A 26,524-nucleotide genomic window follows, 5' to 3' on the forward strand; every position below is an offset into this window, starting at 1 on the left:
AAGGAGGGCCATGCACTTACACCAGATTGCATTCAAGCAATTTTAGATACACCAGTGCCTTCCACTCAGAAAGATGTCCGTGCATTCATTGGGTTGACTTCGTTTTGCAGGCAATGGATATTAGGGTTTTCACACATTGTTAAACCCCTGCTAGCGCTTTTGACTAAATATACTCCAATGCCCCTTCAATGGACAGATGAATGTCAGAATGCTTTTCATCAGTTACGTCAAGCTCTTTGTTCTGCACCAGTGTTAGGCACTCCAGATTACACAAAGGCCTTTACACTCTATGTACACAAGAAAGATGGGTGTGCATTGTCGGTTTTAGTACAGACAGACGTTGACAAGCAGCGTCCCTGTGCGTTCTTTTCAGCAGTTCTTGTTGCTTGTGCATTGCCTGGGTGCTTCCGTTCAGTTGCAGCAATAGCTGTGTCCATACGTCAGAGTGAAGGGATAGTTTTGTCACATAAACTGTTGGTGCTAGTACCCTATGCAGTAGATGCCCTTTTGAATCAGACTAAAATGCAGCACTTAACTAGTGCTCGCCTGACAGGATACGAATTGACACTCTTGGCCCCTCACATGACCCTAAAGAGGTGTGCGACTCGAAACCCAGCTACTTTGTTGCCATATCCTGTGACTCAGTCTCAATCAAAAGAGCTTCATGATTGTATATTCCTTACTGAGGAACAAACAAAGGGTCGCGTCGATGTGCAAGATACGCCCCTTTCAGATGTAGATGGGGAACTGTGGGTTGATGGGTCCTGTTTGAAGTTACCAGATGGCACGACCTCAGCTGCATATGCAATTACGACACTTAAGACAGTAGTGGAGACAGCTCGCATACCACAGAAGTCGGCTCAAGCAGCTGAGCTAATAGCTTTAACACGAGCATGTGAACTTAGCACTGACTTGCGTGTGAACATCTATACAGACAGCCGCTATGCTTTTTGAATGGCCAACTCTGGAAGGAAATAGGCTTTCTTACATCCCATGGGATGCAGGTAATGGACGGAGAACTAGTGCATAATCTTTTGACTGCACTTACATTTCCAAAGAAAATTGCTATTATTAAGTGTAGCGCACACAAGAAAGTCATTGATAAGATAGGACAAGGCAACGCCTTTGCAGATCGCTTCGCTCGTGAGACTACGATGCAATGAATCACTACTTCTATATACGTAGTGAAGTCTCAAGCTGGGCGATGGCAAGACGCTAGACAGGAAGTACGAGATCTGCTTCTGTAGCAAAACTTGAGCAATGGGCTCAAGAAGGAGTATTGGACGATGAGGGTTGTTGGCGCAACAAAGACATGGATACACGGAAACTACCTGCAGCCTATTTACAACCTATGATTCAAATGGCACATGGGCTGGCACATGTTGGAGCTCTAGCAATAACAAAATTGCTTACGCGAGTTTGGGAGCATCCTGAAATTGCCAGCACAGCTAAGAGTGTAGTACAGTCCTGTTTGATCTGTTGACAGTATAATCCTGGTAAAGGGACACAAACTCCTACAGGAGGGTTCGCTACACCGACTGCACCTTTGAAGTTTTGCAGATGGATTACATCCAACTTGAACGCTGCAATAACTTAAAGTATGTCCTAGTGGTGGTATGTGCCTTCAGTAAATGGATAGAGGCATACCCTACAAAGGATAATACAGCTCTCACTACAGCGAAGGTGCTTCTAAAGGAGTTTTTCCCTAGATATGGTGTTTGAAAACTTTTGTGGAGTGACAACGGACCTCAATTTATTGTGAAAGTTGTTGAATATGTCCTGAAAGGATTAAGGATCAAGCAGAAATTCCATGCAGTCTTCCACCCACAATCAGCAGGATTAGTGGAGAGGTACACTACTTTGAAACTGAAATTAACGAAAATACTGTCTTCCACGTCTCTGAAATGGCCAGATGCACTGCCTCTGGCATTGTTGTCCATAAGATCGGTGCCACATTCATGATCTGGACTTACACCATATGAAGTGGTGCTTGGGAGACCGATGAACATTTGAGGAGTTCCTAAGCCACGCCCCATACATGATGTACCTTGTGTTCTGATGAATGATTATTTGGCACAGTTAACCAACAGTTTGATCTCTATTCATCAACAGGTTCGAGAAGCTCTTCCTGACAGATCTACAGGTGAGGCCCACGATCTCTGGACTGGAGACCAGGTTATGGTCAGAATATTTGAGAGGTCGAACAGCTTGGAGCCGAGGTGGTGAGGACCAGAGCAAGTGCGATTGGCTACGAGGACAGCAGTTCGAGTGATGAACAGAAAGAATTGGATCCGTAGCACACACTGCAAAAGTGTGTTGCCTACCTTGGTGGTACCTGCTGTGCTGACCGACCATCGAGAGATCCTGGATACAGAGAAAAACCAAGCCATCTCACCTGACGAATCTGAGGAAGTCTTCCCGGACCACACGATTTCTGGAGTATCGCGATACCAATTAAGACCACGAAAAGAGCCTGCATTGTCGAAAAGGACTGGTTGAGCTACCACCGTGGGTTGGTGAAACGGAGTGCCAATGTGGCAAGGGGGGGGATCAGTACTGCAAAGTGACACCCATCTTGATCCTCGGTGAATAAATCAACAGCTGCCCAGGGATAAGAGCTCCAACGGTTGTTTTTTTATGATGAAGTGATCATGTCTGCCCAGAGATCAAAAGATGCTAAGATCTGCACTAAGAAAATAATTTGTGCTGTAGGGTTTGTTGGTGTTATGGTAGCAATTACCTGGTATGTTGAGAAAGTGGCTCCTGTTCGAGAGCTTTTGATCGCCACTACTCCAGTACCAGTTGAGTACCACTACTTTACGCTTCCCTACCATGAGCAGAAGCATCGATGCGACAATCCTACCTGAATGATACATTTATCCAGATGTTGCATCATACCCATAATGCCACGAATACTACCAACTGTTGGGTGTGTGGGATGATACCTGCGCACCAAAAGAAAGGAGGTACACCTTTCATTCCTCTTCTATTCTCTCATAATGGATCTTGTCAAGCATGGGTTGCGATCTTGTTTGCCTCTGAAAGGGCCAACATTACAGAAATGACAGTAGGACAGGATAATTATCACCTTAATAAAGAATGTTATCCCGATGAGAATGGGATAACACTCAAGCTAGAGGAACAAAATGGGAATGGGAGGAGTTCCAACCTGATAATATTTCTATGCCACATTTGTTCACAAATACAAGGACTATGAAGAACAATGGACCTTTTGTAATTTCAGTGACAAGAGCTAAATCAGACTTATGTATTAGTAGTGTTGGGAGAATTCCAGTGGGGGGAAGTGAATGTACTGTAATTCTGACAATTGAAGGTACCAATAATAGCAGCTTTCTTTCATCGCATAATACATACTTTGTTTGCGGTAATAAGGGATACTACCAACTACCTGTGGGGTGGTCTGGGGTCTGCTATGTGTCCTTTCTGTTGCTTCCTGTGTTTCCGGCACCTACATTGTATCATAAGGACTATAGACTGTACAATGACATTTCCAAGAACAGAAATAGGAGGACAATAAGTATGGATGAAGTTGACCAAACTGACACCACTTTGCAACAATATGTCGACTTTAACTTAGGCTTATTCCTTTTCGTGGGTGCTGCATTGAACAGTAGAAAAATAAGGAGATTGACTTGTGTTGTGGAAGCTGTTACCAATCAGACAGCAATGGCACTTGGGAACATTACAGAAGAGCTGCAAGTTGCGAGGATTGTAGCACTCCAGAATTGTATGGTGCTTGATGTGATTTTGACTGATCGAGGTGGTGCATGTCGCATCATCAGTAGCAGTTGTGTCTTTATACTGGATCACTCGCCTTCAGTATATGATGCAATCTCTAAACTGCATAAGATTGCTGCAAGGATTCTCCCAGAGACTGGTACATGGACTTTTTCGAACTGGATGTGGACACTTTTATTACTTGGGGCTGGAAGCTACTGACTGTTCTATGTATACTACTGGTGATACTATTTACATGGTGTATATGTATACAATGTGGTCCCATGCTGTGCTCCATTTGCATCACTGCTTGTACACCTGCCAAGAGAAATATTGCAGGAATGAAAGCCCAACAAATGCTAAATAAAGAGGTCACTGAACTGATGAGCATCGATGTACAGGATGCATATCTAGATTACTCCAGATGAGCGAATGTCTTCAGCTAATGCTAAAAGGGTCATCTGTTGTAATTTTGCAGCGATTGGGTTAGCATTTGCAGAAGCCATCCTGAATTTAGAAGTTATCTTGTCCGTTTTGTGGAATACATTTTGTATTTCTGGCAGCCATCTTGTTTGCCATGTGCTACCACGTGCGTGCCATGTGCTCTGTCCTACCTTGCTGGTGTCTGCTCTTGAAATCTGCCTAGAGACAGGTTATATTTAGCCTGTTCTGCTTCGCACATGCTCAGTACCCCCCGTACCCCCCAACACGATGAAACGAACATCTCGTCTTGGCATCATTAATCCTTCTAATCCAGTTACTGATCCCACCCCTAATTATGCGGTTTTGGAAACTACGCCAGGTACTACTTATAACTTTAAGTGCATCTATTTAAATACCCGCTCTATGACCAGACACCAGACAGATTTTTTTTGCTGCTATCTGATATCAAACCGGATTTGCTCTTGTTGACTGAGACATGGCTCACGCCGGATTCCCTACCGGACATCTTAGCTACTCTGCCTGCCGATTACTATATCATCTCAGTAATCCGCCCGGCAGGAAAAACTGGGGGCGGCGTGGCCATTATCGCCAATAAGAAACATCAACTTAGACAACTCCCTTCTCTAGATATACCTAATGTGGAGAATATAGTTGCCAAATTGGATACTGTTAATGGGACCCTTGTGGTGGTCCTATTATATCGGCCACCTCAAACTATGGCCATGTTTCCTGCCACCTTTGCGGAGCAACTGGCCACGTTAGTTACAAACAATTCCAAACTACTCCTGATCGGGGATTTGAATCTCTGGTTCGATAACATAGTATTAGACCCTCAGGCAGCCGAGACGAAGGACCTTTTGAATGATTTGAATCTAACACAACATATAGATACTCAAACTCATCAAAAAGGCCATAGTCTCGATCAACTCTGGTCCTTGAATTTACCCATCGATTCTATTGATATTAAACCTTGTAGCTGGTCTGATCATTTTAGCATTAGTTTCTCATTTTGTGTTGTTAAAACCCCTCAATTTAAGCTGCAGGCTACCAATTTGACTCGGAAATGGTCCTCAATGGACATGCTAGCTTTTTTAAATTTGTTAAAGTCCACTCTGCCAGTGCAGAGTTTTGATGTGGAGACAGCCGATTGCAGGCTTAAAGAGTGGCTAATCTCGGCCATTAACATCCACGCCCCTCTCACTCGCTTCTCTAACTCACGCGGCGCGGACGCACATAAGTGGTTCACACCGGAGTTGAGGAAATTAAAACTAGAAGTGAGGCAGCAAGAGAGAATTTGGCGCATTAATTACTGTCCTCAAGCGAGGATTGCATATTGCTTATCCCGCAAAGCCTATCAAAAGACGCTGCACACTCACAAAACTGCTTATTTCTCTTCTAAAATATTAAACGCGACTAATAAGTCGAAAGAAATTTTCAGGATTGTGACTGAGCTGTGTAATGACGAAAGAACCTCTCCCCCGGTTGTCCCCTCACAATCACTCTGTAACTCGCTGAATGACTTTTTTAATGATAAAATATTACTGATTAAGGATACTCTATCCAAGTCTCCAGTTTGTGCCCCGATAGATGATATCTTTTTTAACCCCCTCACCTTGCACTCCTTTCCCTTAATTAACGATCAAATCTTTCTAGATTTGCTCATTAGAGTCAAATCAGGATCTCCTGAGGATGTCTGCCCCCCCCCCCCCAAGTAATGAGAGAAATTGGTCGGGCATTCCCAGATAGTCTGATCCCTCTGCTTAACAATTCCCTTACGTTAGTGATAGTTCCTAATAGTTTTAAACAGGCCTTACTGATTCCCTTAAAAAAGAAACCTGGCATCGACTCCTCTGACCTCTCTAATTACAGACCAATATCACTCCTGCCTTATCTATCTAAAATTTTGGAGGCTCATGTCACCAACAGCCTCTCAAACTTTGTGGAAACCTCTGGCTACTTACAACCGAACCAGGCAGGTTTTCGGCCTGGTCATTCCACAGAGGCAGTCATTTTGGCCGTTCAGAACACCTTAAGGTCTAATGCCAATGAGGACTTGCACCAGGCCCTGGTGCTATTGGATCTGTCTGCCGCATTCGACACGGTTGACTATACCATCTTGCTCAACCGTGTCGAACAGGCCGGTCTTCGAGACTCGGCCTTGGCCTGGCTCAAGTCCTTCATCTCAGAACGCACTCAATCGGTTCGGCTGGGTTCCTTTACAGCCCCTAAAAACATTTCCCTCTGTGGGGTCCCCCGAGGATCTTCCTTGTCCCCCTTATTATTTAATTTATATATGCGGCCTCTTTTGTTCTCCTTACGAGAGCTTAAGGTTACTGTATATAATTATGCAGACGACCTGCAGCTGGTTTTCGTGTTAAACTCACTTAATGCGGCCGAGGACTTTCGAGCAACTATGTCCTTCATCCAAAGGTGGATGTCTCTAAATCACCTTAAACTAAACCCGGGAAAAACCGAGCTCATCCTGCCTGGGAAGAGTGAGATTAGTTGGAGTCCACGTTTCTGGCCGTCGGACATGGGTTCTCCCCAAAAAAAATCCCGAACAGTAAAAAGCCTGGGAGTGACTCTTAACGAGGACCTCACCTTGAAAAGTCAAATCGGAATGGTGGTTTCCTCTGGCTTTTTCCAATTGAGGAAGATTAAGAAAATTGCTCACCTCCTTACTGATTTGGCTTTAATTCAGGCAGTCAGTGCTCTGGTCCTGTCTCACATCGATTTCTCTAATGGCCTCTACCTGGGCGCGCCTATTGGCCAACTCAGAAGATTGCAATACCTGCAAAATCAAGCTGCGAGACTCATCTGCAAGGTACCTAAGTGGGAATCGATTAGACATGGACTAGAGACTTTGCACTGGCTGCCTGTGGAACAGAGAGCCGCATTAAAGGTGGGTTGCATTGTGTTTAAGGCCTTGGAGGGTAAGGGCCCAATGTTCCTGAGACAACTGTTGAGCAGATACAAACCTTCACGCAGCTTGAGATCAGCTCACAAAGACCTACTTGTGGTCCCTCGTTTCAAAAAGAAACGACAAGGAGGTAGCAGCTTTCAATTCTTAGCTGCTTCCTTGTGGAACTCCCTCCCTCTGACTCTGCGACACACTAGGGACCTTCTTGCCTTTAGGAAGGCATTTAAAACTTTTCTTTTCACTCAGGCCTATTTTAAATAGTGATTTTATGTCTTTTTATGCACTGTTATGTTTTGATTCTCTCCTCAGCGCCAAGAAGCCCTTGGGCGTTCGCGCGCTTAACAAGTAATAAATAACATAACATAACAGTTGAGCTTGCAGCTGTCTTTGCAGCTGTCCCTAGTCTGTAAATGTCAGGATGTGTTCACCAGAATCAGCAACTGTTAGCTCCTCCCACTTGTTGACTGTGCATTTCTGTATGACCTTATATATACCTGAAACCTTCTCTTGTACTTGTACCGTCTTCTTTTAAGCCCCTGTGTGGGTATAAAAGGACCAAGCTCCTTCCATTCAGTGTGCTACTTCATACATTGCCGAAGGGTGTTGTGTGAATGTAGTTCCACCTCATGAGGTTTAATACATTTTATATTTTCTATTCCAGTTTCTGTGCCAACTTCTTCCTATTGGTCTGAGGACTTGTGCAGAGAAGGGCAAATTCCTTGCACTGGTTGGCCTTGCTGAGGCTCACCACCACAGGGGTATGAGCCAATAGGACAGCATCGTCTGTATATAAAATTACTCTGATTGGTCGTCAATATATGCTAGTAGATCTTGACAGTCACACTTAGTTTTGCATTCAGACTGTTAATATAAAGGGTAAACAGGAGGGGTGCTAGCACGCACCCCTGCCTCACCCCCTTTTTTACTGGGAAGCTGTGGCTGAGTTCACCGCCTCTTCCATAGCGCGTCCTGGCATGTAGGTAGGACTGTTTTAAAAAATGTAGGATGGGTGGATCCACCCCCATGGTATCTCAAATGCTCCATAGCTTCTGGTGGTTGACACAATCAAAAGCTGAGCGCAAATCAACAAAACATAAAAATAGACAACCCCTTTTGGCCTGTAGATATTTTCCCAGCAGGAGATTCAGGTTCAGACTCTGTTCGGCGGTTCCCACGCCTTGACGGAAGCTGTACTGTAGTTCTGAAATTATGCTCTTTCCTCCACCCAGAGCTAGAGATGATTTAAGATGACACGCCGGCCACCTTTGCAAAAGAGCCCAATAGTGATATTGGTATATAGCAGGATGGGTCGTGACAATTACCTTCCTTGAAAATAGGGACGAGTATTGACTCCATCCAGGTGGCTGTAAATCCCAAGGTAGAACGAGCCTTTGGGACCAGTGCTAACAGGAGTCCCCAGAGCACTGGACTTGATTTAAACAAATCCACTGGTATACTATCTGGGCCCGGGGCCCTAACCCTCACGCTTGCATTTATAGCTAAAATCACCTCCTGGGCATCAAAATCAATTTCAATTGGAAGATAATTTGGGGAGTTTTTGCTTAAGGCCTCTTCGTTTTGAGGATCCACAAGGTTGTTATGAAGACCAAAAAAGTGAGTCACCCATTTATCCTCCCCTTTTGTGATTTCAATGCTGGGCGAATGACCCGAAGCAAAAAAGGGGGCATTTACGGCCTTCCAAAAACCTTTCATTTCTTTCAAATATGATGCTCATTTTAGGTTGTGCCATAGTTCTAGCTTTATGGCTGACTTGCGTTCCTTAAAGGACATCTTATAAGCTAATCTAGCCCTTTTTATTACTCCTTGATCTTTTATGGGCTTATGTAAGGCAGTTATCAGTGCTGCATGAGTTTTTGAACATTTAGAATCAAACCAGCCACTCCTCTTATCTGCCCGTTTTTTGCATTTTACCCGTAATCTATTTTGCATAAACTGGGATATGTTTATGAAGGAGCTAAGAACATCAGATTTGTTAACAGTTTTGTCGAGGCAGACCATAAAGTCGTCTTTACAAATAGTTAGAAGGTGCTTACATAATTCGGATGAATTGACGCCAGCCCATTTGACTGTAAAGCCATTTTGTCTGTTAATAACAATATCTTGGGTGGGTAGCCAATATTTTACTAGTTAACACCTTGGCAGAAAGATCTAGGAGGACGCTAATCGGGTAGTGGTCACTAAAAGCAATGGGATATACTTTAAAATAGTGTGTTCTGGGGCGTGGCCAAGATGGCGTCGGTGTAGGACGTGCTCTCCCATCCCTCCGTTGCCGCCTGTGCATTTGCCTTTTGTCTCGCCCTATCTGGTGCCCATCTGCGCAGCCCGTGGGGATTTTCTGCCTCTGTGTACTGCCCTGAAGCTGCCGGTGTGTTTCTCTCCCCGCTGCGGTGTGCCTGGATGTGGTGCCGGGTGTCGCAGCCCGACGTCTCGGAGGCCCGGTGGGACTGGCGGAAGGGAACTGCTGAGACTGCCTCCTGCTGTGTGGGGCCCCGTTTGCCTGGCGTGGCTGCTGCCTTGATTGTGGGACGGAGAGGAGCCTGCGTGCCCGGAGACGTGTGAGGAGGGGCAGCGGTGGAAGAACAGAGCTGGGACCTGTGGTGTGGCTGCCTTCTCACGGTGCGGCGGCCTGCACACGTGGGGAGTGAGGGGCCTAGATGGCGGAGTGGCCTGGAGTGGTGGGGGCGGTCCGGGCACTCGTCGGAGTGCAGCAGCTGAGGCTGAGACCTCCGCAGGGAGGCGGTGAGCTCCCGCAACGTAGTGCAGAGGAGTGCCCTTGCTCGGGCCCTGGGGATGGCGCTTGATAAGGTGAGGGGTGGGGGGCTGCTACCTCGCACCCGGGAGGTCGGTCCTCGAATCGGTGGATGGTGGGAGGCCCACACGGGTGGATGAGCGGGGGCCCTCGTTGCCAGTGCCGGTGTGTGGTATGGTCGGTGCTCCCCCCTGTGACTGATGGACTGTGACCTGCTGAGTAGATGCGGGGGCCCTGCTGATGTGCCCTGTGAACTGCGGATGTCTTCTCCAATGTGCTGGCAGAGAGAGGCCTGCTCTGTGGTGCCGGGGGTGTGCGTCCTGTGAAGGGTGAGAGGCCCTGGCTCGGCCTGCACGTCGGCGGGCCGCACTTCACCCGCTGCTCCTCTACATTCCTGGAGCATCCCGACATCGAGGAGTGGGCTTGGAGGCCTAGGAGAGGCCCGTGCTGAAGGTGTGCGTATTCGCAGGCTGACGGCTGGATTGCTGTTCTTCCAGAGCAGGCCCGCCCCGAAGGAGCGGCAAACTGCTGGGTCCACCGAGGCGGGACAGAGGTGTCAGCCCCCCTGTCTTATGGGCTGCGTGAGGCTTCAAGGACTACCAGTGCAAGGGCGCCTCAGTGTTCGGAGCAGCGCCTTGGGCAGTGGTGGTGTATGAGTGGAGCTGGTGCACCAGGAGTCGCCGCCATCTTGGACTTACAAGGCCTGCTAAGTGAGTGCAGTGTGGAGCCTGGTGTTCGGAGTCTGCAGTGTAGGTGGGCCCTCAGAGTGGCCTGAAAGTAGGACTGCAGCTGTGGCGGTGGAGGAGGAGAGTCCTGGCTTCTCCCTGACTTAGTGTTTGTGGTTGCCTGACTGTGCTACGGCCACTACAGGGTGCGAGGGCACTGGGGTTGGCCTGAGTCTCGGAACGCGTGCTCCTCCGCCTCAATTGATTGGTTGCCACAGCGAGATAATCACTGAGTGGTTGGTGGGCCTGGAGGCCTCATGGTGCTACACCTCGACGGTGCTGCGGTGGTGAAGGGAGTCGGTGTCAGTGGGAGGTGCACCATCCGCCCGCACGTCGACGGGTGGACTTTCCCTGCTGTGTCACGGGCTTGGGCCGCAAAGTGAGGTGTGGGCGATGTTGTGGCTTGAACGCGTCCCGCTAAGGACCTGGCTGCGTCGCAATGTCAGCCACCAGGAGCAAGCGAGATAAACCCCTTAAGGACATGCTGCAGAAGTCGGATACCCAGTCCTCACGGCCTGAGGATATTGACTCACCAGCGACGAAGGCATTCATGTTAGAGCTCTTTGCGGCCATCAAGGACATTTTGGAGCTCCGCTCCCAGCTCTCTTCGGATGTGCGGGAGATGCAGCGCGATGTTGATGCCATTGAAGAGCAAGTGGCGACCCTGGAAGAACATGACCTGGGCACTGCCGATGAGGTTCATCAGCTCAAGCAGGATGTTTTCTGTCTTACGGAACAGAATCTGGACCTGCAGGCGCACACCGAAGATTTGGAGAACCGCTCGCAGAGACATAACATCAGAATATGAGTGGTCCCGTGGAAAGGGGAAGGAGACAATCTTCGTGAATACGTCGGTGCGCTGTTTCGACAGATACTTGAGGAGGAGGACAAACATGATATTCAGCTTGATCGCGTCCATCGCGTTGGCCTGCCGAGGGGGGCCAAGGCTCCACCACCAGACATCCTGTGCAATTCAGGGGCCATCAACCCGCACTCTTTCAAGACCTAGCAGCCTCTACATTTGTCAAGCGCAGAAGCTTCAAACCCATTATGGCCTATCTGCGGGAGCAGGGCATCCCATACTCGTGGGGACACCCATTTCGATTTATTTTTAAATACAAGGACAAACTCCTGCAGATCCGCTCGCTGGATGCAGCCTTCGAGGCGCTGGCTTTGGAGCGGCCCTCACCTTGGGCCGAGTCAGCTGGATCATCTCCTCTGCAGCGCAGACGCTCTACCGAATGGCAGCGAGTTGGGAGATTGCCTCCGCCGGTGAAGCCGGACCTCTTGGCGAGCCTCTTGGAGAGGGAAGCGACTGTTTCATCGGTGGCGTTGGTGACTGATAATACTGGAGTTCCTTGAGGTCCGCAAACTGGGCACTGTTTGGGTTCTTCTGCGGCGCCGGAGGCAGGACACTTGGGGGAGAGAGGGTTTCTTGTGGTTTTTTCTTTGTACCTGTCAATTGGATGTGCCCTCTATCAGGGTTGGGTAAGGTTCTAGGATGGCGCCATGTTCCCCTAACGGTTGGTTTTGTCAGACGGACTATAGTCATCTCACAAGACTCTTGGTATTTTCTTTTCTCCTTATGATTCAGGGAGTTGAGGTTTGGTTTTGGGATTGGGGTTGTTTTTGGTGCTCCGCATCAGTTCTCTTGGCCGTTAGGCGTAGGTTAGGCCCACTGGCCACTCACTGTGATCCCTTTAGCCCTACTGTCCTGGGGTACCGCACTGGCTCTTCCCTTCTTTTCAGGGAGTATGGGTAGGGATCTGAAGATTGTAAGCCTGAACGTTAGGGGCCTAAATAATCCTGTCGAGCATGCTGCGATCCTCTCCATATTGGAGAATGCAGAAGGTGACGTGTGCTTGTTACAGGAGATGCACCTCCTCTCTAGTGACACTAAACGGATGAAGGACAGGCAATTTCCTAACAACTGTGGTCCTCAGGTCAAGCGAAGAAATATGGGGTGGCAATCCTTTTTAGTGCACGCACACATTGCAAAACTCTCTCCCAGGTGGTTGACATCAGAGGGCGGTTTTTAGCTGTCCGGGTACAATGGGGAGACACGCAACTAACGGTGTGGTCACTGTATGCTTCAAATACAAGAGCCATTCCTGCAGGCGGCCCTCTCTGAGGTGTTTGCATCCCCGGATGCGTTTGTACTGGTGGGGGGGATCTGAACGTAGTAATGGACCCGGGGCTGGATAGGTCTGAGATGCGGTCTCACCAGGTGGGGTCTTTGTCGCAGGGGGGGAGGCAATGGTTACTTGAGGGTGGCCTGCATGATGTGTGGCGGGTCCTGCATCCCCTTGAGCGGGATTACACTTATTATTCCTCTGCACACAAAACTTATGCGCGCTTAGACCATTTCTTAGCTTCGTCCTCTCTTCTACCCCACCTGTCTGCAGTGACTATCACTCCACACACCCTCTCCGACCATGCTCTCATTTCAGTCCTGCTTACCTGTCACAGCAAGCGCCCGCCACCGTCTGGTTGGCGTCTCCGAGACTCCCTCCTTCATTCAGAGTCTGCAGTTACTCGAATCAGAGACACTATCACCCAATACTTCGCCAATAATGACCAAATGGCATGTTCCTGGCATCGATATGGGAGGCCCTTAAACTGGTGGTGCGGGGGGAGTTTATTGCGCTGGCCACGACGTATAGCGGGTGCGCAAAGAGAAGCGTGCGGAATTAGAAAAGGAGGTGGGTGCCCTGGAAGCAATACAAAAGAGGACAGGCCCCGCGAGTTTGGAGGGAGTTGGAGACAAAGCGGGGCATGCTAAAGCATCTAGACTTAGATAGGGCAGAGCACGCCCTCTTGCGCCTGCGACACAAATTCTACCTTAGTGGGGACAAAGGGGAACGGATGCTAGCGCATAGGCTGAGAGCGCGAGCGCAGCTGACGGCCATTCAATCCATTCGGGATTCTCAAGCAGTGCAACATACTACCGATTCACTCATTGTGGAATCCTTTCAGCAGTTCTATCAGGACCTGTACAAGGGGGAGACGTCGGACTCTAGGCGAGTAGCGGCTTACTTGGTGTCCTGTGATATTACGCCTTTCCTTAAGACCTCGGCAGACACTCTGGATGCCGCGATCCGTATAGAGGAGCTCAGATCCGCGATTGTATGTCTGAAGGTGGCTAAATCCCCGGGGCCGGATGGCTACTCTGCCATTTTTTATAAGACATATTGTGTGGAGCTGGCTCCCTTTTTGACCTGCCTTTTCAATTCCTTTTTGGTTACGAGAGAGGTTACTCCTTCCATGTCGGAAGCAGCCATTACGGTTATTCCCAAGCCCGGGAAGGATACTAAGGAGTGTGGATCGTACCGGCCAATCTTGTTCCTTAACATTGACATGAAGCTCTTTGCCAGTATCCTGGCAGCGAGACTTAGCCCGTTGATGGATGGAGTCTTAGACCCTGACCAGTCAGGCTTCATTCCAACGCGCCAGTAGGTGGGGGGATAAGACTAAGCGGCTGTTTCACCTCACGGATCTGGTTCACCGCTCTCGTGCACAGGCCTTTTTCCTATCTATCGATGCCAGGAAGTCCTTCGATTGTGTAGAATGGGAATATCTGTTTGCGGTATTGAAAGCCTTCAGTCTGGGCGACAGCTTTGTGCGATGGGTCCGCTGCCTCTTTGCAGCTCCTAAGGCGGTGGTGCGGGTGAACTGGTGCAGGTCCGCCCTCTTTCCCATCACCAGAGGGACACGGCAGGGGGGTCAACTATCCCCGCTGCTTTTTGCGCTCTATATGGAGACTTTTGCCCAGCGTACACGATCCAACGGGGGAATATCGGGTATTCGGTTCTGCGCTGATGTGCACAAAATTAGCTTATACGCCAATGATGTGATCTCTCGCTCACTCAGCCTCATTGCTTTGTTCGCCATAAGTTGGCAGGGTGTGCTCAGACGTGTGTCCCTTGCTCACTTTGCCACTGGATTCAAGCAAGCCTGGCTGAAGATGGCTGAAATGCCAGCAATTGGTCCTAGGAAGCTTGTTTCCGGTCCAGGGAAGGCTTGGCTTGGCAGTTCGGGCTGGACTGTTCCCATGAGGCACAGGGTCAGACTGATTTGCATATGGCCATGTCTGAACTGGGGTGGCAAAGTGGGCTAAAGAACGGTGATGGATTAAACCCAAATCTGTTGACTGGGTGTGAGTGTTTGATTGGTTCAGATGCTCCGTCCATCACTGCCCCCTTTTGAACCGCTTTGTTCGCCATAAGTTGGCAGGGTATGCTCAGACGTGAGTCCCTTGCTCACTTTGCTACTGGATTCAAGCAAGCCTGGCTGAAGACAGCTGAAATGCCAGAAACCGGTCCTAGGAAGCTTGTTTCCGGTCCAGGGAAGGCATGGCTTGGCAGTTCGTGCTGGACTGTTCCCATGAGGCACAGGGTGAGACTGATCTGCATATGGGCATGTCTGAACTGTGGTGGCAAAGTGGGCTAAAGAACGGTGATGGATTAAACCCAGATCTGTTGACTGGGTGTGAGTGTTTGATTGGTTCAGATGCTCCGTCCATCACCACCTCCTTTTGTACCGCCTCATTCCTCCCTGCAGCATTTGTCCAGAGAACTCCTCAAATTCGGCAAGGTTGCGGGCTTTAAAGTTAATTTCACCAAATCGCAGATCCTTAATATATCCATTCCTGATGCGGAGGTGCAGGATTTGCAGCAGGACTTTGCCTTCCAGTGGATAAATTGCAATATTCAGTACATGGGAATTCATCTCACCCCCTCTATAGCTAAAACAGCCTCTCTCAATTGCAAGATATTGGTGGATCAGACTGCCAAATCCTTGGTGGATTGGTCCCATCTCAATTTGGCTTGGTACGGGAGGCTGGCGGCAGTCAAAATGACGGTGCGCCCCCGCATCCTGTACATCTTTGAGATGCTCCCATTGAGCCCCCTGCACTCCAGAAATGACAGGGACTCGTTAATACATTTTTAGAGGGCAATAAAAGACCGAGACTTGCTCTATCCCTTGTTATGACTTCTAGGTCCATCAGGGGGATGGGTTTCCCCTTGCTGAAGGCATATTTTCAGGCGGCGTGTTTGCGTTATGTAATTGAGTGGAACAGGCCCTGGTCCAGTAAGCACTAGAACTTTATGGATCAGGCGGTGGCGGGGTGTAATTTCTGGCGCGAATTGTGGCTACCTCGAAAGCATAGAGCGTGGGGTCTCTACTCTTCTCCGGTGACGTTACCGACGCTGAAAGCTTGGTACCAATTGGCACAGCGCAGGGGCTGGACTACTTTTCCATCCCCGATGACACCCATTGTGGATAATCCTGATTTCCCCCAGGGCTGTGCATCCCCGATTTTCCAACGGTGGAGGGAAGAGGGCTGTAAGAGAGTTGGCTCCCTCTTTTACCTCGACGGCCTGATTCCATTTCCTCAGCTCTATTGAGATGATTTTTCTTTTTTGGAGTCCGATGCTTTTTGTTGGACCTGGCCCTCTTGTCAGGGTCATCCCTGAACTTTTTGTCTTCCTCCAATACTCTCTCTGACCTGTTTTTGTTGGTTTAATCACTCTAGGCACTTTACCACTGCTGACCAGTGCTAAAGTGCATATGCTCTCCCTAAGTAAAGTGTAACTGTGATTGATGTTCCTGATTGGTTCAATGGATTTACTGTCAGTCCCCAGTAAAGTGCACCAGGAGTGCCAGGGCTTGTAAATGCCAATACTGCTAGTGGGCCTGCAGCGCTGGTTGTGCCAAGGGCAGGGTGCATTATAAGTGTAAGGTAGGACATGCCCTGGTGTGTGTGGCATGTCCTAATAGTGAATTACAGCCAAATTCGTTTTTCCCTATTGTAAGGCTACCTGTTCTCTTAGGCCAGATGGGCTGCTGGAATTATTACACTCTATAATCCCAGCAGGCTCCGGGGACCTGGTAGAAAATAAAGTTTAGTATGCCTGAACTCAGAATAATAAAATACTTCTTTTAGTAAAGTTTATTTTAATATCCTGTGTTTGCAAATGCTACTTTTAGAAAGTTAGCATTTGCTTGCCTAACCATTTCAGCCCGCCTCTGCTAGGATGTGTATCTGACTGTCTGGGTTATGTGAGTGACAGTGCTGGGGGATGACAGGTGGTGAATGCAGGGATTACACCTTAGTGGGGGGTGGGAGTGCCCCTGGACTCTGAATAGGGCTGTGCTCTGCCACCACAATGCTGGCTCTGCCCCCTGGGGAGCGACTGATGACTCAGCCGGCACCTGGCCCAGGAAGGGCGAAGCACTGTCATCAAGGTACTCCTGGCTGCCCCTGTCCACACAATGCTGGCTCCACCTCCTGTGGAGCATCTGATGTGCCTGCCCCTCACACCGAAAGCAGAAACCAGAGTACACCCAACAAGTGCTCAGAGACCGAAAGAAGTTATGCAGAGGCCCCCCTGGCCTGTAAGAACAAAGAAAATGCTGCATAAAAGTAGGAGCCCTGCTCCTTGTAAATCAGAATCCTGTTTCCCACAAAGGACCTCTGCCCAACTAGAAGGAGAAGAAGACGCTGGAAGGACTGGCCTGCTGCTTGCCTTTCTGAGGAAGGAGAGGAAAAGACTTGCTGAAAAGACTTTGCTGACTTGTGCTAGAAACTTTCTCCAAGGGCTTGACTGAGCTTGCCCCCTGACCTGAGCCACAGGATCATCTGGTTCAACCTGCTCTCTGCTCGTCTGCCGGTATCTGCGAGGACTTCTGCCCCCGCCGGAGCCGTGACCCTGGTGCCCCCAGCCCCTCCTCGAGGCCGTGACCAACTGTGTTTCCCCGTCTCCGCTGAGGAAGAGCCCCGCTCCGCCGAGCCGCCCTTCCCCCGCTGTGGGAAATCGCCGTGTCACCTCGCCTTGGTGGCTCGCTGGTGTGCCCCCCACGCTCCCGCCTGAAGCCCCCCCCAGACCCCAAAGACCCAGAGAACAGATCCCCCGAAGTCCGGACGCCTCCTACCAAGGATCTTCACCGGGCTCGGGGCCCGCAACTTTTATTTCCCGATATGCTGATCACAAAGGTACTTGCCTACCTCTGAGAAGGCCCTGGGTTAGGCCCTGGGTTCCTCGAGGCTCCTCTCATCGCCTCCCTGCTCCTCACTGCAGCTGAGAGCCCCCACCTCCGGAAAAGGCCCAGGGTTTCTCAAGGCCCCTCTCTGGTCTACATTCAACCCACACCCCGAGATGCGTGAGTCGCGGTAGGGTCTCGCTCATTTTCACCGGGGAAAGAGCACAGAAGCGCTAAAAAGCGGCCAGGGAGTCCTAAAGAGGCCTCAGGGACTAAGAACAGTCTAAAAGAACTAAGAGAACCGTTTTTGAAGTAAAAGAGACTAAGAAGCAAAATTTGAACTGTAAGCAAAGAGAACACTTGCCTATTTACAACCTTGTGGCTTAGAAAATCGTTATTATTGGTCTTGTGATAAATACTTGCCTGCATAGAGATATATTTTTACATAAAGAAGACGTATTTGCATATATCCGCAGCCTGGTGTCCATTTGTGGGGGGATTGGTATATTTACTGTGTGTGTTATTACAAATGCTTAACTCAGAAACGCCTGAAGAATAGCCTTGGCTGCTCACGCCACGCACCTAGAGGGTGAGCAAGGGTAATTCTAAGGGGTCATCCTTCACCCTGACTTAGAGGAGAGGGTCCCTGCTTGTCACAAGTGAATACTCCCACCGTACCAGCGCTAGTGTTGCCCCTTCCCTCTCATTCTGTCTCTCCCTCAATAATCACTTCATTGATAAAATCTCTGCTATTAAAGCCAACATTCCTGCAGTTTCTCAAACCCTGGATTTCCCGCCTCTCCCCCCCCCACCCTCTTCGTTAGATCTTTTTCCCCCTATTACTACTGCACAATTCTCTGCTTTGCTGGCCAAGGTCAAATCGGGATCGCCAGCAGACGTCGCGCCGGCCCGGATTCTTCAAACCCTTTTTTCTCACTCCCCCGGACCCCCTCTCACACTCCTTAATTCATCCCTGGCCCTTGGATCTGTTCCCTCCTCTTTCAAAATAGCTTCTGTTCTCCCCATAATAAAAAAACCCGGTCTAGACCCTTCTTCACCCTCTAATTTTAGACCTATTTCTCTCCTCCCCTACCTGGGGAAGATTGTGGAAAGCCACGTCACCTCCTGCCTCTCCTCTTACATCGAGAGGCATGGCCTTCTGGCCTCTCACCAGGCGGGTTTCCGCCCGGGTCACTCTACTGAGACGGTCGTCAACGCTGTCCTGGATGAACTTAAGGGAGGGGCTGATTCCAACTCCCCCCAGGCGCTGGTGCTCCTCGACCTGTCGGCTGCGTTTGACACGGTTGATCATGCCATCCTTCTCGACCGTGTCAGCGCAGCCGGCATCAGGGGGTCAGCACTATCCTGGCTGAAGTCCTTCCTTCGGGGTAGGTCCCAGGCAGTCCAGTTTGCTGGTTTTTCCGCCCCTCCCCGCCCCTTGGTGTGTGGGGTCCCCCAAGGTTCCTCTCTTTCCCCTCTTCTTTTTAATCTCTACATCTTTCCTCTTATCTTCTCTCTTCGTGAGCTGGGGGTCTCCGTGTATAACTACGCTGATGACCTCCAGCTCATCTTCGATCTCTCCACTCCTGATTCTTCTTCTTTTTTCAGTTCCACTTTAACTTTCATTTCGGACTGGATGATCACGAACCACCTTAAATTAAACCCCGACAAGACGGAGCTTGTCCTCACTGGTGGTCCCTCTAATCCCTGGTCCCCTTCTTACTGGCCCCTCTCTCTTGGCACTCCCCCTACTCCAGTTCCCACTGTCCGTACTTTAGGCCTCAAAGTCAGCAGTGACCTTTCCATTCATTCACAAGTTAGTGCTGTCATCTCATCCTGTTTCTTATCCCTCCGCCTCATTCGTAAGATATCCCGATTCTTCTCCACTGATGCCCTCAAATCCATCATCTCAGCCCTCATTACCTCCCGTTTTGATTACGGGAATGCCCTCTACTCTGGCATCCCCGGCTACGAAATGCGCCGGCTTCAGGCCATACAGAACCAGGCCGCCCGGCTCATCTTTCAACTTCCCAAATTCTCTCACATCACGCCTGTCCTCAAGTCCCTTCACTGGCTCCCTGTACGTTTTCGTTCTTCCTTCAAATTAGCTTGCCTAGCTTTTCTGGCCTTCACCCACTCTGCCCCTTTGTTTATTGTTTCTTTGATCACTCCCTACACCCCTTCTCGCACTCTTCGTTCGTCCTCTCAACTTCTTCTTCAAGTCCCCCGCTTCCGTAAAGCTCGCATTGGCGGCACCCGTTTCTCGGTGCTGGCCCCCCAGTATTGGAATAGTCTTCCATTCTCTATCCGATCAATTCCCACCTACCCGGCTTTCCGAAAAGCACTAAAAACCTTTCTTTTTCTTCAGGCTTTCCCTGGCTAGTCCCATTGTTTGCAGTGTCGAACCCGTTTTTTCTTTCCCTTCCCTCCCCCCCCCCTCCCTCCCCCTCCTTCCCCCTCTCCCCCTTACCCCCCAGCGCCAGGAAGCCGCTTGGCCACAGTGCGCTTAATTAAGTTTCTTTTTCATTTTCATTACTTGCACCAACTAGAGACCCCCAATTCTAACACTTTTCCTTACTCGCAGGTGGTGCATTGGGTTACCCAACCTTCTAATATTGCTTCTATGTCCCGCCCTTTGTCAGCCTTTGAAAAGTGGGTAGTCTGCAAGAAGGATGGCCGAAAGCAATTATCTGACTTATATGCTATGATCATGGCCCACCCCAAATCACCACGTATGGAGGCAAAGTGGGCTAAAGAACGGTGATGGATTAAACCCAAATCTGTTGACTGGGTGTGAGTGTTTGATTGGTTCAGATGCTCCGTCCATCACTACCCCCTTTTGTACCGCTTTGTTCGCCATAAGTTGGCAGGGTATGCTCAGACGTGAGTCCCTTGCTCACTTTGCCACTGGATTCAAGCAAGCCTGGCTGAAGACAGCTGAAATGCCAGAAACCGGTCCTAGGAAGCTTGTTTCCGGTCCAGGGAAGGCATGGCTTGGCAGTTCGTGCTGGACTGTTCCCATGAGGCACAGGGTGAGACTGATCTGCATATGGGCATGTCTGAACTGTGGTGGCAAAGTGGGCTAAAGAACGGTGATGGATTAAACCCAGATCTGTTGACTGGGTGTGAGTGTTTGATTGGTTCAGATGCTCCGTCCATCACCACCTCCTTTTGTACCGCCTCATTCCTCCCTGCAGCATTTGTCCAGAGAACTCCTCAAATTCGGCAAGGTTGCGGGCTTTAAAGTTAATTTCACCAAATCGCAGATCCTTAATATATCCATTCCTGATGCGGAGGTGCAGGATTTGCAGCAGGACTTTGCCTTCCAGTGGATAAATTGCAATATTCAGTACTTGGGAATTCATCTCACCCCCTCTATAGCTAAAACAGCCTCTCTCAATTGCAAGATATTGGTGGATCAGACTGCCAAATCCTTGGTGGATTGGTCCCATCTCAATTTGGCTTGGTACGGGAGGCTGGCGGCAGTCAAAATGACGGTGCTCCCCCGCATCCTGTACATCTTTGAGATGCTCCCATTGAGCCCCCTGCACTCCAGAAATGACAGGGACTCGTTAATACATTTTTAGAGGGCAATAAAAGACCGAGACTTGCTCTATCCCTTGTTATGACTTCTAGGTCCATCAGGGGGATGGGTTTCCCCTTGCTGAAGGCATATTTTCAGGCGGCGTGTTTGCGTTATGTAATTGAGTGGAACAGGCCCTGGTCCAGTAAGCACTAGAACTTTATGGATCAGGCGGTGGCGGGGTGTAATTTCTGGCGCGAATTGTGGCTACCTCGAAAGCATAGAGCGTGGGGTCTTTACTCTTCTCCGGTGACGTTACCGATGCTGAAAGCTTGGTACCAATTGGCACAGCGCAGGGGCTGGACTACTTTTCCATCCCCGATGACACCCATTGTGGATAATCCTGATTTCCCCCAGGGCTGTGCATCCCCGATTTTCCAACGGTGGAGGGAAGAGGGCTGTAAGAGAGTTGGCTCCCTCTTTTACCTCGACGGCCTGATTCCATTTCCTCAGCTCTATTGAGATGATTTTTCTTTTTTGGAGTCCGATGCTTTTTGTTGGACCTGGCCCTCTTGTCAGGGTCATCCCTGAACTTTTTGCCTTCCTCCAATACTCTCTCTGACCTGTTTTTGTTGGTTTAATCACTCTAGGCACTTTACCACTGCTGACCAGTGCTAAAGTGCATATGCTCTCCCTATGTAAAGTGTAACTGTGATTGATGTTCCTGATTGGTTCAATGGATTTACTGTCAGTCCCCAGTAAAGTGCACCAGGAGTGCCCGGGCTTGTAAATGCCAATACTGCTAGTGGGCCTGCAGCGCTGGTTGTGCCAAGGGCAGGGTGCATTGTAAGTGTAAGGTAGGACATGCCCTGATGTGTGTGGCATGTCCTAATAGTGAATTACAGCCAAATTCGTTTTTCCCTATTGTAAGGCTACCTGTTCTCTTAGGCCAGATGGGCTGCTGGAATTATTACACTCTATAATCCCAGCAGGCTCCGGGGACCTGGTAGAAAATAAAGTTTAGTATGCCTGAACTCAGAATAATAAAATACTTCTTTTAGTAAAGTTTATTTTAATATCCTGTGTTTGCAAATGCTACTTTTAGAAAGTTAGCATTTGCTTGCCTAACCATTTCAGCCCGCCTCTGCTAGGATGTGTATCTGACTGTCTGGGTTATGTGAGTGACAGTGCTGGGGGATGACAGGTGGTGAATGCAGGGATTACACCTTAGTGGGGGGTGGGAGTGCCCCTGGACTCTGAATAGGGCTGTGCTCTGCCACCACAATGCTGGCTCTGCCCCCTGGGGAGCGACTGATGACTCAGCCGGCACCTGGCCCAGGAAGGGCGAAGCACTGTCATCAAGGTACTCCTGGCTGCCCCTGTCCACACAATGCTGGCTCCACCTCCTGTGGAGCATCTGATGTGCCTGCCCCTCACACCGAAAGCAGAAACCAGAGTACACCCAACAAGTGCTCAGAGACTGAAAGAAGTTATGCAGAGGCCCCCCTGGCCTGTAAGAACAAAGACAATGCTGCATAAAAGTAGGAGCCCTGCTCCTTGTAAATCAGAATCCTGTTTCCCACAAAGGACCTCTGCCCAACTAGAAGGAGAAGAAGACGCTGGAAGGACTGGCCTGCTGCTTGCCTTGCTGAGGAAGGAGAGGAAAAGACTTGCTGAAAAGACTTTGCTGACTTGTGCTAGAAACTTTCTCCAAGGGCTTGACTGAGCTTGCCCCCTGACCTGAGCCACAGGATCATCTGGTTCAACCTGCTCTCTGCTCGTCTGCCGGTATCTGCGAGGACTTCTGCCCCCGCCGGAGCCGTGACCCTGGTGCCCTCAGCCCCTCCTCGAGGCCGTGACCAACTGTGTTTCCCCGTCTCCGCTGAGGAAGAGCCCCGCTCCGCCGAGCCGCCCTTCCCCCGCTGTGGGAAATCGCCGTGTCACCTCGCCTTGGTGGCTCGCTGGTGTGCCCCCCACGCTCCCGCCTGAAGCCCCCCCCAGACCCCAAAGACCCAGAGAACAGATCCCCCGAAGTCCGGACGCCTCCTCCCAAGGATCTTCACCGGGCTCGGGGCCCGCAACCTTTTATTTCCCGATATGCTGATCACAAAGGTACTTGCCTACCTCTGAGAAGGCCCTGGGTTAGGCCCTGGGTTCCTCGAGGCTCCTCTCATTGCCTCCCTGCTCCTCACTGCAGCTGAGAGCCCCCACCTCCGGAAAAGGCCCAGGGTTTCTCAAGGCCCCTCTCTGGTCTACATTCAACCCACACCGCGAGATGCGTGAGTCGCGGTAGGGTCTCGCTCATTTTCACTGGGGAAAGAGCACAGAAGCTCTAAGAAGCGGCCAGGGAGTCCTAAAGAGGCCTCAGGGACTAAGAACAGTCTAAAAGAACTAAGAGAACCGTTTTTGAAGTAAAAGAGACTAAGAAGCAATATTTGAACTGTAAGCAAAGAGAACACTTGCCTATTTACAACCTTGTGGCTTAGAAAATCGTTATTATTGGTCTTGTGATAAATACTTGCCTGCATAGAGATATATTTTTACATAAAGAAGACGTATTTGCATATATCCGCAGCCTGGTGTCTATTTGTGGGGGGATTGGTATATTTACTGTGTGTGTTATTACAAATGCTTAACTCAGAAACGCCTGAAGAATAGCCTTGGCTGCTCACGCCACGCACCTAGAGGGTGAGCAAGGGTAATTCTAAGGGGTCATCCTTCACCCTGACTTAGAGGAGAGGGTCCCTGCTTGTCACAAGTGAATACTTGCACCAACTAGAGACCCCCAATTCAAACACTTTTCCTTACTCGCAGGTGGTGCATTGGGTTACCCAACCTTCTAATATTGCTTCTATGTCCCGCCCTTTGTCAGCCTTTGAAAAGTGGGTAGTCTGCAAGAAGGATGGCCGAAAGCAATTATCTGACTTATATGCTATGATCATGGCCCACCCCAAATCACCACGTATGGAGGCGCAGGTTCGCTGGGAGATGGAACTGGGGCGCCCGCTGACGCATAAGGAGTGGGAACACGTTTTCTATCGTGTGCATCACACCACTGCTAACGTAGCGGGTACCGAGTCCGCCTTTAAGGTGGTCACTTATTGGTACTACACACCAGCACGTATCAAAGCTTGGGACGCAAAGAACCCGGATCTGTGTTGGAGGGGATGTGGTTCTCCTGGTACTCGGACGCACCTGCTGTGGCATTGTCCAAAGCTAGAGAGGCATTGGAAAGCGATTCTGGATGAACTGGACGAGGCCTTCCAGATCACATTCCCCCGAGCACTGGAGCATGCGCTACTTTGGGGTTTCACACGCCAAATCATTTCCTTTGCACTCACTGAGGGGTAGGCAGATTGCATTAGCTTTGCTGGCAGCGCGACTAGTCATCCTGACGCAATGGGGTTCCCCTGACCCACCTGATCCTAGTGACTAGATCCGGCATCTTTGGCACCTTTTAGCTATGGAACGCCTTTCTCTAAGCATGGATGGGAAGGGTGCTGAGTACGCAGAACTATGGGGTCCATTCCTGCATCTGCTGTCTAGGGACTTGAGGGAGGTCACTTGTCCGAAGTACTTGCAGATTCTTCAACTTATCCCTATGGAAACTGGGGGAGCTGCTAAGCCTACCTGAGAGGCGGTACGGGGGGCCTATTGGCCGTGTGGAGTCTGAAGAGGAATGTGAGAATGATGCGGAGGTGGGTGGGTGGTGGTGGTATGGAGGTTTGGGGGGTGGGGAGAGTGCGGGTTTCTTTTGTTTTTGTCTGTTTTCTCTGTTCTTAAAAGGTGGTAACTATGCATCTGCCCTGGCTGCTTAATACGGTCTAATGCTTTCATCACGTGGTCGCCCTCCGGGGTGTAGGCCGAACGCTTTGTCACCTATTCCCAGACTTTGCTCTGCTGGCCAGTAGATGTAGGCAGTTGAGCTGTGTAATGAGTTGTTTTACCGCTCAATGAAAACGATTGATTCTAAAATAGTGTATTCTCTCTGCGTATCTATTTGATGCTAGTATGTGGTCTATAACTGAAGACAGGCCACGACCATAAAAAGTGCTACTAAAAGGAATTGGGAATAAACATACTGTAACACTATGGGGTCATCACAAAGGCAAGACTGTACTCAAAATACAAAAGGACAATTGACTGCTACTACCTCTAACTCATTATACTTCCCACAGAGTGTCGAAACAGAAATAGAAACACAAGCAGAACAGTGGCCCTTTAATTCGGAATGGACCTATGACTGGGAGGAGTCTCGTCAGGACACGGAGACGTCTTATGCCGGAAACGAGGAATCGGGGGGTGTCTATTCACCAGGAGAGAGCGGAGCGGAGAGGAAGGCGAAGGCGGAGCGGAGCAGAAGAGTACAGAGTACGAGGAGAGAAGACGGGGAGTCGTTGCAGAGAACGCAGAGCCGGAGAAGCCAGGAGGCCACCGACACCACGAGCCGCCCAGCCATACACCCGGGGGAGGTGTATGGCTTAGCCAGGTACGTGAGAGACTCAGGGGCTGGGTTACTCGTAAGACAGCAGTTGCCGAATAAAACCCGGGCTACATTCTCACCCTTCCTGGTATTTCCTTTTCCCTGAGCACAAAAACCCACATCACTACGGCATTAGTTTAGAGGTGCGTCACTCTTAGTTGGATCCTCACTCCCTACCCCGTAGGATACAAAGTCACGTAAACTCGACAACTGATACACCGTTGTCTTTTCTCTGTTTCACTTGAGAGGCAAGACGGAAACAGAAGGAGAGCTACCTCGCCGGAAACCCGACAGAGGACGCAGGACTGCATCTACTGAATCCGGGATCCGGAAGACCACGAGAAGCCGTTCGCCACGAGGAACAATAACAAGCTGGAAGAAAAGCTCAGACTCACTATATCTTAAAATAAAACCCGTAAAGACTAAAATTAGTGTATTGCCTATTCCTCCCGCAACTGTAACAGTGGTGGAGAATGCGGGCATAGGCACCATCTGCGGAGTCAAGATGGAGACTGTAGTCGAACAATTAGTAAAGGGGCAGGAATGAATTGAATGGGTGATTGAACAACATTTAGTATCAGCTCAAGCAGATAGAGCGGTAATCAAGAAAGCAATTGAAGAGAAACGCGACCAACCCTGGGTCGATCCCGTTCTAAGAGGAGGAACAACTGAAAGAACCATAACCCACGGAACACCAGCTGTCTCTCTACAAAAGTATGGAAACGGGGAAGATCCAGATGCCTTTCTATTAAATTTCGAAAGGGCCGCCAGGGCATGCGGTTGGCCGGTAGCAAAATGGCCGTTTTTTTTGGCACCCCTATTAGGAGGAGAAGCCCAAGCCGCTTATCAAGTGGCAAATCCAAAAGGGGACACTCCGTATGCAGAAATTAAAAGAATAATCCTCGACCACTTAGGATTAGACACGGAGGCCTATCGA

The sequence above is a fragment of the Lissotriton helveticus genome, chromosome 1_2 (genome assembly GCF_964261635.1).
Source record: "Lissotriton helveticus chromosome 1_2, aLisHel1.1, whole genome shotgun sequence".
Classification (NCBI taxonomy): Eukaryota; Metazoa; Chordata; class Amphibia; order Caudata; family Salamandridae; genus Lissotriton; species Lissotriton helveticus.